This window comes from Macaca nemestrina, chromosome 17, assembly GCF_043159975.1.
Source record: "Macaca nemestrina isolate mMacNem1 chromosome 17, mMacNem.hap1, whole genome shotgun sequence".
Lineage (NCBI taxonomy): Eukaryota > Metazoa > Chordata > Mammalia > Primates > Cercopithecidae > Macaca > Macaca nemestrina.
The window spans coordinates 14,958,161-14,973,930 of record NC_092141.1 but is presented as its reverse complement, the minus strand read 5'-3'; the positions used below and the strand labels follow the sequence as shown (position 1 = coordinate 14,973,930).

Sequence of the window (15,770 nt, the reverse complement as noted above, 5' to 3'; positions counted from 1 at the left end):
TCCCGCTCCCTTCTCCAGTCATTATTCCACTCCCAAGCCTGGATTTCTGAATCTGTGATGACACAAATGGAATTACCTGGAAGGTCTGACCGGGGTCAGCCCTTGGAACCCAGGGCAGCAGGTGCAGCCCGCGCCACTATTCCCAGCCCCAGGGACTTGATATATGCAAATACGGGGGCCATCAGGCCAGGGACAATAGAGCCTCTTAATCCCCCCAGGCAATGGGAGGGGGAGCACTGTCGTCCACACCCCTCCCCCCTTGCCAAAGCTGAACTCCAAATGGAGCATCCACAGAATGGAGATCTCCTGCACAAGCCAGGGATTCTTTTTCCTCAAAGAGCAGAGGTCTGGAGTGAGCTCTGTGAGGGGAGCACAGATGCCTGGAAGGACCAGCTACAGGAGCCTTTGCTCCTGTGTGTTTCCGCTGCATAGCCCAACGAGACCTCCATAACCCCCGTCAGCCCCCAAGGGCTTTCTCCTGCTCTCTCCAACTAGCAGCAAGGCCTCCAAGCTCATGCCTTATTATTTATTCCACCGAAGCAGAGGAGGTGACAACAGCAAAATCCCAGTTCTTATCCTACTTGGCTGTGAACTCTTAAGTCACTCCCCTCTTAAGTGGCTGAGACAGTGTTCCTGATCCCTCAGAGAATCCAAAATAGACAGAAGGTGACTTCTATCTGTCCAAAAGGTTTAAATCTCTACTTCCACCACCCTGGGAGGCAGGGTTTCTGTCCCAATATTAGGTCATGGGAACCCCTCTCTTTTACCCTCACTTTTTACCAAATGAAGTAGTTACTACCAGGTTGGGCACTGCGGGTATAAAAATGGAAAATGCATGGTCACTGACAGCCACCCCAAAACGATTTTGCCTCTTCAGGGCTCCTTTCCCATCCAACTTAGCCAGCAAACCTTCAAAGTGCACGCATTTCACTCTCATGAAAGAAAAGTGAAATGCAGGCTGCATACAAATTAGGAAAGTTTGCAAAGTACAGTCTCACACTGTTCAGGTTTTACCCGTATTTCCAGTTGTTGTTTCTTTGTCTTCCGTCTTCCAGACACTTTACGAAGCCAGCTCTTTCACTAAACTCCGCGTTCATTGTTGCGGGCTGAGGCGAATACTGTATTTCCAATACCCTTTGCTTTGAGGCTCTTACCAGTATTTTCCCTGGATTGCGTTCTCCTTTTCTGGGCACACAGCTCTCTTTGAAACTGGAGGAAGTGGCGTTAGATAAATGCTGAGGTCTCTTCTAGGTCTGAGATTCCGTGAGTCTGGAATTGTTCAATGGTCATGTTTAATCCCCCAGTGTGTATTTCTGATACAATCTGCAACTCTTGCTGTACCCCGGGAACGGTAGCGGAACCCTTCCCACGTGGCAGAACTTGAGATATGCCTTTTGAGCTCCAAGACTGAAAATATTTTTCCTATGCCTTCCCTTGTATTTTTTTTCCCTCTCCTTCTGGAAGACTTGTTGCTTAGACACCACTGGTCTGATCTTGGCCAGAGGAAGCTGTAGGCTTGCCTGGGTTCGGGTGTTGGGACTGGGACATTGTGATCCTCTTCTGCGCAACCTGGCTGTGTCTAGGTTTGAGCCACAGTCCAGCAGCCTCTTGGGGAGTGCTGTGGAATTGCATGGAAGTTCTCCTCCCTCCACAGAAATCTGCAGAGATGCCAGGGTCTATAGCCCATTTGTCCTCCTGCTATTGGGAGAATCAGGCTCATTATTTTCCAATGTTTTCAGATTCAAATTATCATGTAAATTAGAGATAGGAAGTCACCATTAGGTCATTTTTCCTATCCTCTCAGGGGCTGAAGTGGGATCAATGTATGTTCTCCAGTTCTTTGTTCTCCCTTGTGTTAAATAATGTAAGGAATGGGGCTTCTATTCTTGAGAGAGTATTACATATTCTAATAGATTTTCACAGTTAAGAAGGCCTTTCATCTTTAGCCCAAAGTTTCCTTTCTTTACATTTCATGACTTCATTCTTTGGAGCTCTTTTTACTGCGGCCTCTCCCTTTTGGGGTTTAGACCCTAAATATACATTTCTTAGACTTGGTTCTCTGAGCAAGCCTCTTGAGCCCAGACTTTCTCAAATGGGAAATAAATCCAACCCAACCAGATCTTTCCCTCCTGGTGTGAATGGAAAGTATTAGAGAAACAGAGTAAGGAGCACTGCAGACCCAGATCCCTGAGGCCTTGTGGGTCAGAGATTCCCCTGAAATTTTTCTCTAGATGTTTTATGATTCAAACAATATAAATTGTTCTGTTTCATTCGAAAGAGCCTGGAACACCAATTAGAAAGACCTCTTTTTCTTTGCGGTGCATCACAGCCCCCTTCTTCTGCCCCTGTTTCCATCTGGGCATAAAGGTGGTAGTGAGGAAGGGAGAATCAAAGGCTTGTTGAGGTTGTAGTTCCCAAAGTTGTAGGTAAACGATTTCAAATACCTACGTCTTTCCTTCTAAACTTTCCCTTTCTTTCTCCCTCTCTTCTTCCCTTCCTCTCTTCCTTCCTTCCTGCTTTCTTTCATTCCTTTCTTTTATATTTTAGAGACAGGGTCTTGCTCTGTTGCCCAGGCTGGAGTGCAGTGGCATGATCATATAGGTCACTGCAGCTTGGCATTCCTGGAGTCAAGTGCTCCTTTGCCTCGGCCTCCCAAAGTGCTGGGGTTACAGGCATGAGCCATCGTGCTGGGCTCCTTATTCATTCATTTCCTTCCAAATGCTATTGAACATCTTGCCACAGCAAGCCCCTTTTTCTCTTCCAGAGATACAGAAGAAAATAAGAAAAACAAGGTACTTCGATGAAACTTGTACTCAACTGGGGAGAGACAATAATTGAGTAGGCATAAAAATCAATAATTTCAGAGAGTGTCACACGCTATGCAGAACATCAACTGGGTGATGTCATGCACAGCGACAGGCAGCAGCCGGTGGGAGGAGGGCATTGAGAGAAGGAGCTTCCTTAGAACTGGTAGCCACAGAAAACCTCTTTGAAGTGACCCTTGAGCTGAGTGCTGAACAAGAAGGATCCCCCTATGTGAACCCCTGGGAGCAGAGGGCAAAGGAAGTCTCAAAGCCCTTGAGAGAAACTGAAGTAGAGAAGTAGTAGATGAAAAATTAGTGGAAGGCCAAATGTGGCTGGAGCATACTGAGCCAGAGGTCAGACCGATAGGCAGGGACCAATTGCATCAGCAGAGACCACGGTAGCCCACAACAGTGAGTATGAACTTCACTGAAAAAGCTAATTCTTAGCTTTTTTCCTCTGGATATGTCCTTTAACCCCTTTGGCAGTTAATCTGTTATTTATGGCCAGGTAACAGATTGCCCCAAGACTTAGTGCCATAAAACAACAATAATAAGGTATGATCTCACAGTTTCTGTAGGTAAGGAATTCAGGAGTGTCGAAGCTGGGCAGTCTGGCTCAGAGTCTCTCATGAAATCTCAAATTTCAGTCATCTGAAGGTTTGACATGGGCGGGGGAAGATCTGCTTCCAAGGGGACTCGCTCCCAAGCAGACAGGTGGGTTGCTGCAGCTTGTGGCTGTGGTTGGAGACCTCAATTCGTCTCCACTCTGTAAGTGGCCTCATGGCATGGCAGCTGGTTTCCTCCAGGACAGGTGATTCAGGGGAGCAACACAAAGCTGCAACATCTTTTGTGATCAAACCTCAGACATGACACACCATTATTTCTGTAGTATCCTGTTGGCTACACAGATCCACCTCATTTCATGTGGAAAGGCTCTATGAAGGGCATGGATCCAGGGGGTAAGGACTGAGGGCCATTCGAAGGCTGCCAGCCACAGGTCTGTTTGCTTCTCTGTGCTTAAAGATATTCAGTCTGGATAATTTCTGAGGTCTTTTCTGATCCCAATATTTTACGGGGATAATTTCCATGGATATTCATGTTCTAACAGGGATTCTGGTTTTTGTCATTACTGCTGTGCATTAAGGGTATGAGAAGATGGGAAGAGGAGTAGAACTCATCCCTGGCACCCCTCAAGACAAACCACAAAAAATGCTACTAGGCTTCCACTGAAGCTGAAAATCCTGACTATTGGGGTGAGGGGGCTGGGGCGAGCTCTAGGATTTTATGACTCCCCTAATTATGATGAACTTTGCAAGACTGAGCTTGCTGAATATTCTGACATACCAACGTTGCCTTCTCTATTGGTCCTGGGACTTCTCCAAGCCACATGCATACCAATGTTATCATCAGGGAAGTGTTCTGAGGGGGCATCCTGACAATATGGCATTGTCCTGTGGGACTTATAATCAGGTTCCAACAATGACCTTTTATCCCATTTGGTTTTCGCTCGGTTGGTGGATGCGCCTGAACACAGGCTCATAGGGAATGTTTGGGTACACTTGCTTCCACACTGCTTTTCTGTCATGTCTTCAAGATTACTGTGCATTGCTTTCCACCCATGATTGGCACCGTCCTGTCTGTGCCCTTCAGATGGAATGTTGTTTTAGGGAAGTCCGGGGACTGGGGTAGGGGGCAGGTTGGCAACGGAAGTCCTCCTGAGCAGCTGTGATTTGTAGCAAAGAATGTTTCATAGTGGAATTCTCCCCAGCACAACTCCTTCTGCAACTCAGCATGGGATGGAATAATGTTGTAAAAACCCAGAGAAAAAAGAAAAGGATATTGTACACCAGCCAGGGTTAAGGGGAAAGATCTTTCAAAGTTACAAAAACATTCTTAAGGAAACACATCATTGAATCACGTATGATTATTCAGAAAACCTGATTTCAAAACCTGATGTCTTACTCTCTCTGTGACTTAGGCAGGGACGCAGAATCTTCATGTTTCCTCATCTATCAAATGGAGATTAATCTTTATTTGCCTAACAGCGTTGCTGCGAAGATCAAGTGAGAAGTTTATAGTTATTTAAAAGGACATTTGAACACATTAGTAGCCGCAGAGTGGGAAGACATATCGTTGGGAATAGAGTTTTGCAATTCACTAGCTCTGGATTCAAATTCAAGTTCTGCAGTTTAGCTGTGACTTAGTTTTGTGCTTCTCAAACTTGTGCACACGAATCACCTGGAAGCTGTTAAATTTTTGCACGTTCTGATTCAGAAGATCTGGAGTGAGGCCTGAGGTTCTGCATTTCTAGGCAATTCCTATGCTGCTGGTCCATACTATGAGGAGCAAGGAGTGAAACTCCCTAACACAGTGATTCTCAACTTGCATTGCCAATTTAGAACCGTCTGGGAGCCCTACAAAGTCCCAACGCCCAGGTTGCGTCTCAGATCAATGAAATCAAAAGGATAAAAGGCAACATCGGTATTAGTGCTGAGACTTAATTTTTTACTCTGTAAAATTTAAAAAGAAAATCATAGTTTTCCTTTATAGGCCTGTGCTGGCATTCCAGGTTTATAATACTCTTGCTATAGTCTGTGTCATTTAAAAAAAAAAAAAAAAAACTCTCAACAATTTAAAGATACTATAGTTCTTCTGTGTCTACAAAGCACTGTACATGTATTGTCTCACTAAATTCTCCAAAAAGTATTGTGAAATACTTGTATTTTCTAGACTTTAAGGGCTAAGTAGCCTAGATAAGGGTCCAGAGCTAGGAGATAGTATCACTGGGGCTTGAGCTCAAGCCTTCTCCTGCATTTCAATGAACAACTTTGTGACTACTGCATATGGCTCTATTCATGTAAACTGTTACCGTAAAACCTCTTTCTCAGGGTATAAATCTGCCTGAATATATTATCACCATGTATTAGTCTGTTCTTACACTGCTGTAAAGAACTACCTGAGGGGCCGGGCGCGGTGGCTCAAGCCTGTAATCCCAGCACTTTGGGAGGCCGAGGTGGGTGGATCACGAGGTCAGGAGATCGAGACCATCCTGGCTAACATGGTGAAACCCCGTCTCTACTAAAAATACAAAAAACTAGCAGGGCGTGGTGGCGGGCGCCTGTAGTCCCAGCTACTTGGGAGGCTGAGGCGGGAGAATGGCCTGAACCCGGGAGGCGGAGCTTGCAGTGAGCCGAGATCACGCCACTGCACTCCAGCCTGGGAGACACAGCGAGACTCCGTCTCAAAAAAAAAAAAAAAAAAAAGAACTACCTGAGACTGGGTAATCTGTAAAGAAAAGAAGTTTAATTGACTCGCAGTTCCACAGGCCATATAGGAAGCATGGTTGGGGAAGCCTCGGGAAACTTACAATCATGGTGGAAGACAAAGGGGAAGCAAGCACATTTTCACATGGCCGGCAGAAGAGAGAAAGTGAAGTGAGAGATGCTACACACTTTCAAACAACCAGATCATGTGAGAATTCACTCACTATCATGAGAAAGGTAAGGGGGATATCCACTCTCATCTTCCATTCACCTTCCACCAGGTCCCTCCTCCAACACTGGGGATTACAATTCAACATTTTGGTGGGGACACAGAGCCAAACCATATCACACCACAAAGGTTCAGCTATCGTTACTGAATTTCATTCACTTGGCATCATACTGTACCCAGTGTGTGGAGGTGTGGGTCACAGATGGAGTTTACTTCCTTCCTTCTCTAAAGAGAAGAGGGCACTTTGGATTTACAACTTGAAAATCTGTGTGTGCCTCCCCAGCCTCAGACACTTGATCTCACTTTATTTTAGAAGAAAAAGGTGCTAATATAGGGTTCCATGTAGGGCGAAGCAAAGAGAAATGACCCTTTTGGTGGAGAGGATTCCCTTCTGCTCCTCAGTTTTAAAAGGTTAAATAGCAATTCGGGACCAGCAGAGCATCCCCTGTATTCATCTGACTTGCTCCTTCTGTTTCTTTACCTTCCCCTTGAGGAGGGAAAGAAGTTAAAGACAAGAGAAGCGAGAAGTCACTTCAAAAAAAATCTTAGATGGATGATGGTCATCCATCTTTACGGGAGCTCTGAAAATATGTTTGTTTTTTGTTGTTGTTGTATTTTTGAATTTGTAAAAGGGGATGTGGTCCCTGCTTGCTCCAGGGCTGAGATTAGTCATGAAACTAATGACTTCTGTGCCCATGCAGTAAAAATCACGAAAACAGCCTACTAGGATGGAATAATTTCAATTGGGATTTTAAAAAGTGCCTGAACATTACACATACAGATCTCATCAGATCCCACTGAAGGCTGGCATGGCACACCGTAAAGATGCTCTCAAAGGATTTAGGGATTGCCCGCCGGAATGTTCCCCTTTCCTGTTTCCAGCCCAATGATTGAGTGAAATGACTTCGGAGGGAAAAAAATCTTCCGTTTGGCAACTGCACCAAGTAATGGATAGAAAGTAGTGTTTTGGATGTAATGGATGCTTTTTTTTTTTTTTTAAGAATCAATAGAGACTAAGGGAGTTCTCATTTATTTTTTAAAAAGAATTAAATGGAAATACCTCTGTTATTTTAAAAGTCATTGGAACACACAACAGAAGGGAATTTATCTTTTAGTTGCTGACAATGTGTGTTGCTTCACCTGTCATAGGCTTAAGATAATGAATCCAGAGCTGAAGAGGCTCCTAATTTCTTCTCGGAGATCATCCTTATTATGAAACTAACATTTCCTCTTTCTAAGGGTGCAGAAATATTTAGCACACTTTGGGTAGTCTCTTGTTCTGGCTTGTTCACCAAAATACCCATATGATCAGCTGGTGGATATTTTGATTAGGCCAGGAATAGATGCTCCATCCTTATAGGTGGATAAAACCATCCCTACTCCCCCAGTAGCAAGACCTTTTGAGATGGGAGAGAGCAAGCTCTTGGCTCCCTTGCCATGTGGTTCAAAGTTATTGCAATCTTGGATGGGCTGAAGTTGCGCAATTGAGGCCAGTTGCCAGAAGATGGGCATATTGGTTCCCAAGAGAAGATTATCATAAGAGTCAGGGTACTTTTGGCTGATGGCCTCTGGCTTACTAGTGGGGACAGAAATCATCACAAGACAGCTGGTCCTGAGCTCATAGTAAAATGCCTTCTGCCTTCTGCTCTCAGTTGCCTGGAACAAATATACCTTTGGGAAGGTGTGTACATAGTTTTTGCACTTGACTACATTTTTGTACATATGTTATAAAAGAGCTGTAGGGTTGAGAGCTTTGCGGGGGTCACCCACAGTGAGCGTAGCCCCTTTTAAAGGTCTGAGAGTGGCAGCTAAGCACCATCTGAAGACAAGACCCTTCAGAGGACCTGGCTGATAACAGGTTTCTTATTGGTGAGGAAATTATGAGCAGTGCGAATTCTTTTGTATAGGCAAATTTCCTCATGGATTATGGGCTTATCTTGGGAGGGAGAGAAAAATGCACTTCTTTCAATTTGTGGGATGAGGCCTGAGAGTCATAATTTGAACACACAAGAAATATGATCTTAAGCTGCACCCTAAGCCAGTGAAGTGGGGCATATCAATTATCCTTGACTATGGAGTAGCCAGATTTCCCAAAGGCATGTTTAATCAAGAGAGAGCAGCACACTTTCCCACTAACCCTCCAACATCTTTTTCTTTGCAAAGTTTTCCAGTGGCAGCAGCTTTCCAATATTTACCGACACACAAACCTTGAAGGTCATTGTAAGCCTGTGGATTTTTCTCCACACAAAACATCCACTGGAGGATTTCGAACAGAGGAAGGATATATTCTGACTTACATTTTAATACAGTGTCATTGCCACTGTTATGCAGAGAGAGGATTGTGGGGTCTGGGGAGTCGGGGGAGAAAGCTGGAAGTAAGGAGACCGATTAGAGGTTATTACACAATCCAAGTAAGAGATGGTGGCAGTCTGGGCTGAGTCGTTGCAATGGATACGGTGAGAGGATCTGATTCTGAATATGTGTGTGGCGCAAATGTCTATGTCCTACCTCTTCCTCAGACCTTATCTTAAGTAATGCAACAGACAATTCCAGATTCCTGTGTCTGCTTGTTCATGTCTGAGAGCTTTTTCTCAGCAACTCAGAAGGACACTTTGTCTACAGTGCCTCTCCAGAAACACCACCCAGGATTCACTGGGGCATCTGGTTTATTGACCTGGGACCCCACCTGACATTGCTTCTTACCAAGGGACCTACCTAACAGTAAAGGGGAGTGAGGCAGGCACATGGCTGTGGAATCACGGCACCACATCATACGGCCTGATGGAAAAATAAGACGGTCTCCTGAAAGGCACATCCAGAATCCCAGCTTAGGGATGACATCCTGTGGTGTACACAGCCCTGTTTCTCAAGAGATGGAATGTACTTCAGTGAGTCTTAAGCTGTGGACCCTGGTCCTAGAGCATCAACAACACCTGGGGGCTTGTTAGAAACACAGAATCCTTGGACCTGGCCTCAGACCTCTGTATTAGATTCTCCGAGGTGGAGAGAACATTCAGAAATCTGAATGTTAACAAGCTTTCTAGGCGTTGCACACTGATGTGCGGGAAGCACTGCATTATATGGTGTCAGATCAGATACACAATAGATGGAATACATATGGCCAGGAATCGAAAGTGGAAATGAGGCCAGGCGCGGTGGCTCGCGCCTGTAATCCCAGCACTTTGGGAGGCCAAGGAGGGCAGATCACCTGAGGTTAGAGTTCAAGATCAGCCTGGCCAACATGGTGAAACCCCATCTTTATTAAAAATACAAAAAATTAGCAGGACGTGGTGGCACATGCCTGTAATCCCAACTACTCAGGGGACTGAAGCAGGAGAATAGCTTGAACCTGGGAGGCAGAGGTTGCAGTGAGCCAAGCTCGCACCACTGCTCTCCAGCCTGGGTAACAAGCATGAAACTCTGTCTCAAAAAAAAAGAAAAAAAAAGCGGGGTGGGGAATGAGAATGGTCCATCTCCCATTCCTTCCAGTCCCACTTTGGAAATTTGTGCTTCCAGTTCCTGCAACTTTAGGCTCTGCTGGATCAGACGCTCCGATTCCCAGGAGAAACATGGCTCCACCAGGGGCACATGGAAGGGTCCCACTAAATTTTCTTTTTCTTTTTATTTTTTGTGACGGAGTCTTGCTTTGTTGCCCAGGCTGGAGTGCAGTGGTGTGATCTCGGCTCACTGCAAGCTCCGCCTCCCGGGTTCACGCCATTCTCCTGCCTCAGCCTCCCAAGTAGCTGGGACTGCAGGTGCCCGTCACCACGCCCGGCTATTTTTTTTTTGTATTTTTAGTAGAAACGGGGTTTCACTGTGTTAGCCAGGATGCTCTCGATCTCCTGACCTCGTGATCCGCCCACCTCAGCCTCCCAAAGTGCTGGGATTACAGACGTGAGCCACTGCGCCTGACCGGGTCCCACTAAATTTATAGCTGATACTCATAGGCTTTTTATGCCAGTAGATCAACAAGTAAAGAAAGGAGTGACTATTGACCCTAATTATTTTGAGGAAATAGGGTTTCTGCTACACAATGGGGATGGGAAGGATCATGTCTGAAACACCGAGGAATTAGAGCAAACATAGCTTGGCAAGGGAAAGGGCATGATAACCTGGGATTCAGGCTCTGTTGGGGAAAGGGTCTGTACCACCCCATTCCCACCAGGGAACTGCTTAGATCTAAGCCAGTAGAATACTGGTTGAGAGGAAGATGAATCTAGAATGGGTGGTAGAAGAGGGAGGTAATCCTTGTCATTAAAACCTTGTCTTGCTTGTTTGTAGAAACAAACAAACAAAAAAATTGGGACCAGCCACCACGCTGGGGGAACGGTGGCAGAATGGAGTGATCTGAACATGAGGCATGAGAAGAACTGAGTGGCTACAGTGATTGGGCTATAATAGACTCTGTCACTGGCCCAGCCATAATCCCTGGCCCCTACTGCTTCAGTATGTTCTGCAGGACTTCTACTGACCTGAATCGCTGACTCGGTGCCTGAGGTCTTTTTCTGGAATTGTGGAAGGTGCTCTGCTACGTGGGAAACAAGCTGGAAGTTCTGTGAATCACACTTCCCAGAAGCTACTCCCAACCAGTGATTGACGGGAGTTGAAGTAAAAATATCATGGCTTTCTTACCCCTTAAGTGGAATATTTTATACTATTTTTCAGAATTTCCCCATGGAGTTAAGCTGTAATTGCCCACCACGGCAGCTGGGTTAATAAGGTATCTGTATCTGCCAGAATTAAACGAGAAGGCAGTATCACATAGTAATTTGAGCAGGAAAAGTTTAATATAAGGAATGATTATGTAATTATAGAGTTGTTCTATAATTATGTAATATTATATTCTAATCTCCTCTTATATTCTATAGGAAGGGATTTGCAGTAACAAGGGATTAGATAGTAAGTAAGATGTAAAGAGGACTCTGAAGAATATAGGACTAGTGGATATAAGGAACAGCCACTACCCCTGGGGCTGAGGTGGAGCACCCCAAGAAGTAAAGAACCTGGAATAAGAACACCTCACCTCACTCACAGCTCACTGGATAGTGGAGAAGTCCCTGAATTGTGATGCTGTAGAACTTTCTGGAAATTTGCCCTCCATATTGTCAAGGAAACCCGTCCAAGAGAGGTTTCATCTCTCAGAACTTACCTCAAAACTTTCTTGGGGATTGCCCCGGGAAATTGTCACAGGAGACTCCTTGAGGGGGGCATTTCACTCCTAGGCTGTTCAAGGGAGTTCTGGGGGAAGCTGGGCCCTGCTGGTCACAACAGGTTGCAAGAGCCAGGCCCTGGAGAAGCTGTTGGCACTGCAGGAGACTGGGTGCTGCTGGAGTTGCTGGATGAGCTTAAGGAATGTGGGGAGAGGACAGCATTAGAATTAAGAAATGAAACCTCTTTCTATTCTACTGTCCCTCCAGCACCCTCTACTGTAAATACTTAACATTGTGCCAACTGGCACAGGAGTAATATTTACAGGGCCTATCTGTAACATAGCAAAGCAGGCGATGAAGGGTGAACTTGGAGTGGCTCACATGTTGCTCCATGTTGACTTCTTCCCTTTCCTTTTCCATTCCCCTATTCCCCTTATTGGTTTTCATTAAATTCTAAATAAAATATAGTTGTCCTCGGTATCCAAGGGGGATTGGTTCCAGGCTTCTCAAAGAATACAAAAATCTGTGGATGCTCAAGTCTGTGTTATAAAATGGTGTAGTATTTGCATATAACCTACACACATCTTCCCATATACTTTAAATCATTTCCATATTACAGTACCTAATATAAATGCTGTATAAATAGTTGTTATACTGAATTACTTTTTATTTTTGTATTGTATTTGTATTTATTATTATTATTATTCATTATTTTTTTCAAATGTTTTTCACTGCCTGTTTGGTTGAATCATAGATGTAGAACTTATGGATACTGAGGGCTATTTGCACTTGAATTTTGACTCAGTGTTTGCTTTTGGGAAAACCCAGACTACATTTTGAAAGTAAAGCCAATACAATTTCCTAGTGCATTGTATTTGGGATATGAGCAAAACAGAGGAGTCAAGGGTGCCTCCGATGTTTTTGGCCTCAACCATGGGGAAAATTTCATCTTTATAATATTAAGTTTTTCAGTTTTAATACTGAATATGATACATCCTTCCATTTTCTCTGTAGAGTTCTTTGCATCTTTCATTGAATTTATTCCTAAGCATTTAGTAGTTTTGATGCTATTGTAAATAATATATTTTTTTCTTTTTCTTTTTTTTTTAAATAGGGTCTCATTTTGTCACTCAAGCAGGAGTGCAATGGCACGATCTTGGCTCACTGCAGCCTCAATCTCCTGGGTTCAAGCGATCCTCCTGCCTCAGTCCCCCAAGTAGCTGGGACTATAGGCATGCACCGCCAGGCCTGGCTAATTTTTTTGTATTTTTTGTAGAGATGGGGTTTTGCCATGTTGCCTAGGCTAGTATTGAACTCCTGAGCTCAAGTGATCCAATGGCTTTGGCTTCCCAAAGTGCTGGGATTATAGGTGTGAGCCACCACATCCAGTTTGTAAATGGTATATTTTTAAATGTTAGTTTCTAAAATTTTTGTTAGCATAAAGAAATACAATTGACTTTTTAATATCCGTCTTGCTAGTTTAATAATTTAGCTCTAGATTTTATTTAGACTTTATAGCTGTGCAATCGTACTATCTGTGGAAAATGACAATTTTTCTCTTCCTTTACAGTCTTTAGCTTTTCTTTCTTTTCCTTGGCTTTTTGCAAGATAATGGGATGTCCAGTGTGGTGTTATATACAAGTGGTAATTGTGAGTGTCCCTGTTCTGCTCTTTTTGTTTGTTGCTCTCAAGCTCAAAGAAAAACACCTTTGTTATTTCATCATTGAGTATGATAATACTTAAACTTACCTTACGGTAAGTTTATTGTACATAATCTTTATTATATTAAAGATGTTCCTATTTTGCTAAGAATTCCAATTTTGCTAAGATAGTTTTTATCTCAGAGGTAATGATGAATTTTACCATATACTTTTTCTGTCTCTGTTGAAAGGATAATTAGATTTCTCTTCTTTGTTAATTCTCTCCTCAGGGTCACGCTAAATACCAGACTTCCATACATACCCCAGGAAGTGATGAATCCTCTATACTAGGATCTTTGCAAAATTATCTGGGGCTTCTATCATTTGCCTCCCTTTTCTATCCCCCCACCCCCTAGACTCTTTAAATGCCATATTCTTTTGGGAGGACAATTGGCATATTGGAGGACATAGTTTTTTTTTTTTTTTGATATGGAGTCTCGCTCTGTCACCCAGGCTGGAGTGCAGTGGCATGATCTCAGCTCACTGCAAGCTCCGCCTCCTGCATTCACGCCATTCTCCTGCCTCAGACTCCTGAGTAGCTGGGACTATGGGCTCCCCCCATCATGCCCAGCTAATTTTTGTATTTTTAGTAGAGATGGGGTTTCCCCATCTTGGCCAGGCTGGTTTTGAACTCCTGACCTCTTGATTTGCCCGCCTCAGCCTTCCAAAGTGCTGTGATTACAGGAGTGAGCCACTGCGCCCGGCCCAGAATTCCCCCTTTTAAGTTAAAAATATACTGAAGTTTTAAAAAATCCAGTTATCAAATGGTATATACTATGTCATATAATTTTTTTTTTTTTAATCATATGCTTAGGCCAGGCGTGGTGGCTCAGACGTGGTGGAGGCAGGAGAATGACTTGAACCCAGAAGGCAGAGCTTGCAGGGAGCTGAGATCATGCCACTGCACTCCAGCCCGGTGACAAAGTGAGACTCTGTCTAAAAAAACAAAAAAACATATGCTTATACTTAGGGTTTATTTTTACCTGATACATACTCAGAGTGTAAAGAGTGAACAATCCTAGGTTAATGCCCATGCTATAGTATTTTGAGCATCACTCACTTATACAGTTAAAAAAAAAAAAAAGACAGGAAAGACAAACAGTAGTTCTATCTAAGATAAAGGATAACCTTTCTCTTTTTATTTCTCTATATTTTCTAGAATTTCTGTTAAAAACATGTCTTTAGTCCTTTGTTTCTAGGACTTTACTTTAGTACTAGGGATGAAGTGTGCTTAAAATATAAGACTTTTGAGTTAGATCCATTATTCTAAAGCCTACTTGATCATCAGAATCAGCAGAGGAGTTTTTGTGCAATGACTGATCAGGTCCCAGACCAGATGTGAGGAATCTGAATCTCTGGATGGGATTCCCAGTTAGCGGAGTTGCCCCAAGCAGCCAATGGTGATGAGGTTGGGGAATCTCTGGGCTGAATGGTTGCTAATATTCAGTCTCTATATTTCATGATGTCTGTACTGGAATGGGATATTTTTAAAAGGCAAAAACAAGAATGTCTCTTAATTTTGTCTAAGAGATGGCGTCTCGCTTTGTCACTAGGCTGGAGTGCAGTGGGGCAGTTATAGCTCACTGCAGCCTCAATCTTCTGGGCTCAAGTGATCCTCTGGTCTTAGCCTCTGTGGTGACTGGGACTACAGGCACGAGCCACTGCACCTACCTAGCTAATTAAAAAAAAATTATTCAGAGATGAGGTCTTGATATTTTGTCCAAGCTGGTCTTGAACACTTGACCTCAAGTGATTCTTCTGCCTTGGCCTGCTGAGTAGCTGGGCTTATGGACATTTCTCACTATGCCCAGCAGAAGTTTTTAACTTGTAAATATTCATTGATCTTAATTGTGAAATGAGCTATAACCTTAAATATTGACCAAAGGTCAAAGTAGATTATTATTATTACAGATTTGGTGTGAGATTACTTTAAATAGTGAGACTTTCAGATTTATAGGTTAATTCATCCATATTTCTCAGGAGTACATCTGAAACCTGAATACTAAAACCAGACACACCTGGAAGCATGCAGTAGGTTTGGGTGAGGCACTAGTCGTATCCATCCCTAACATGGAGAAGAGCCATCTAGGCTCTGGGATGAGCTGAAATGAAGAGTCAAACTGCACCTTTAATAAATGGTCCAGACAAAGTATTTGTGTTCACTGCACTAAATTTTAGACATGATAAAAACGACTTTAGATTTTAGCTTAAAAAGATGGAACATATATACTGTTATTTTGTGTCAATGACTGTTAATTAGAACAATTTAATAGAATAGTTCCAAAAAATAGCAAACAAAATACCCTCCAAAAAGAAAACAGACACTCAAGACTATTTGTTGTCAGAGGCAGCCTCAGGTAACCCTATTTTGGCTGAACAGGTACAGAGTGTGAGGGTGAAGCATGGCAGATTCTGGCTGCAGCCTAGTGTCACCTGGCTATTCCCATGTACAGACCTTCCCCAGATCCAGTACATCAGAACTTCCAGACCTGGAGCCTAGACATTGCATGTTTTTAAAATTCCCCAGGTTATTCTAAAAAGCAGTCAGGATTGAGAACATCTGAACCTCAACACACTTTTTTCTCCCCTCACAGATGATTGCTGTCTTATACTTTGCTACCTAC

At 43.6% G+C, this 15,770-nt stretch overlaps 1 long non-coding RNA gene across 2 annotated transcripts in view; it reads right to left on the bottom strand.

Annotated features, from left to right (window-relative positions):
* LOC139359444 (uncharacterized) overlaps positions 1-15,770 on the bottom strand; it is a 39,841-nt gene that overhangs the window by 10,531 nt on the left and 13,540 nt on the right. For both annotated transcript variants that reach the window (XR_011615405.1, XR_011615404.1), the window contains exon 2: positions 11,446-11,640. This is a non-coding gene — a long non-coding RNA (uncharacterized lncRNA). The remainder of the gene's footprint in view (positions 1-11,445; positions 11,641-15,770) is intronic.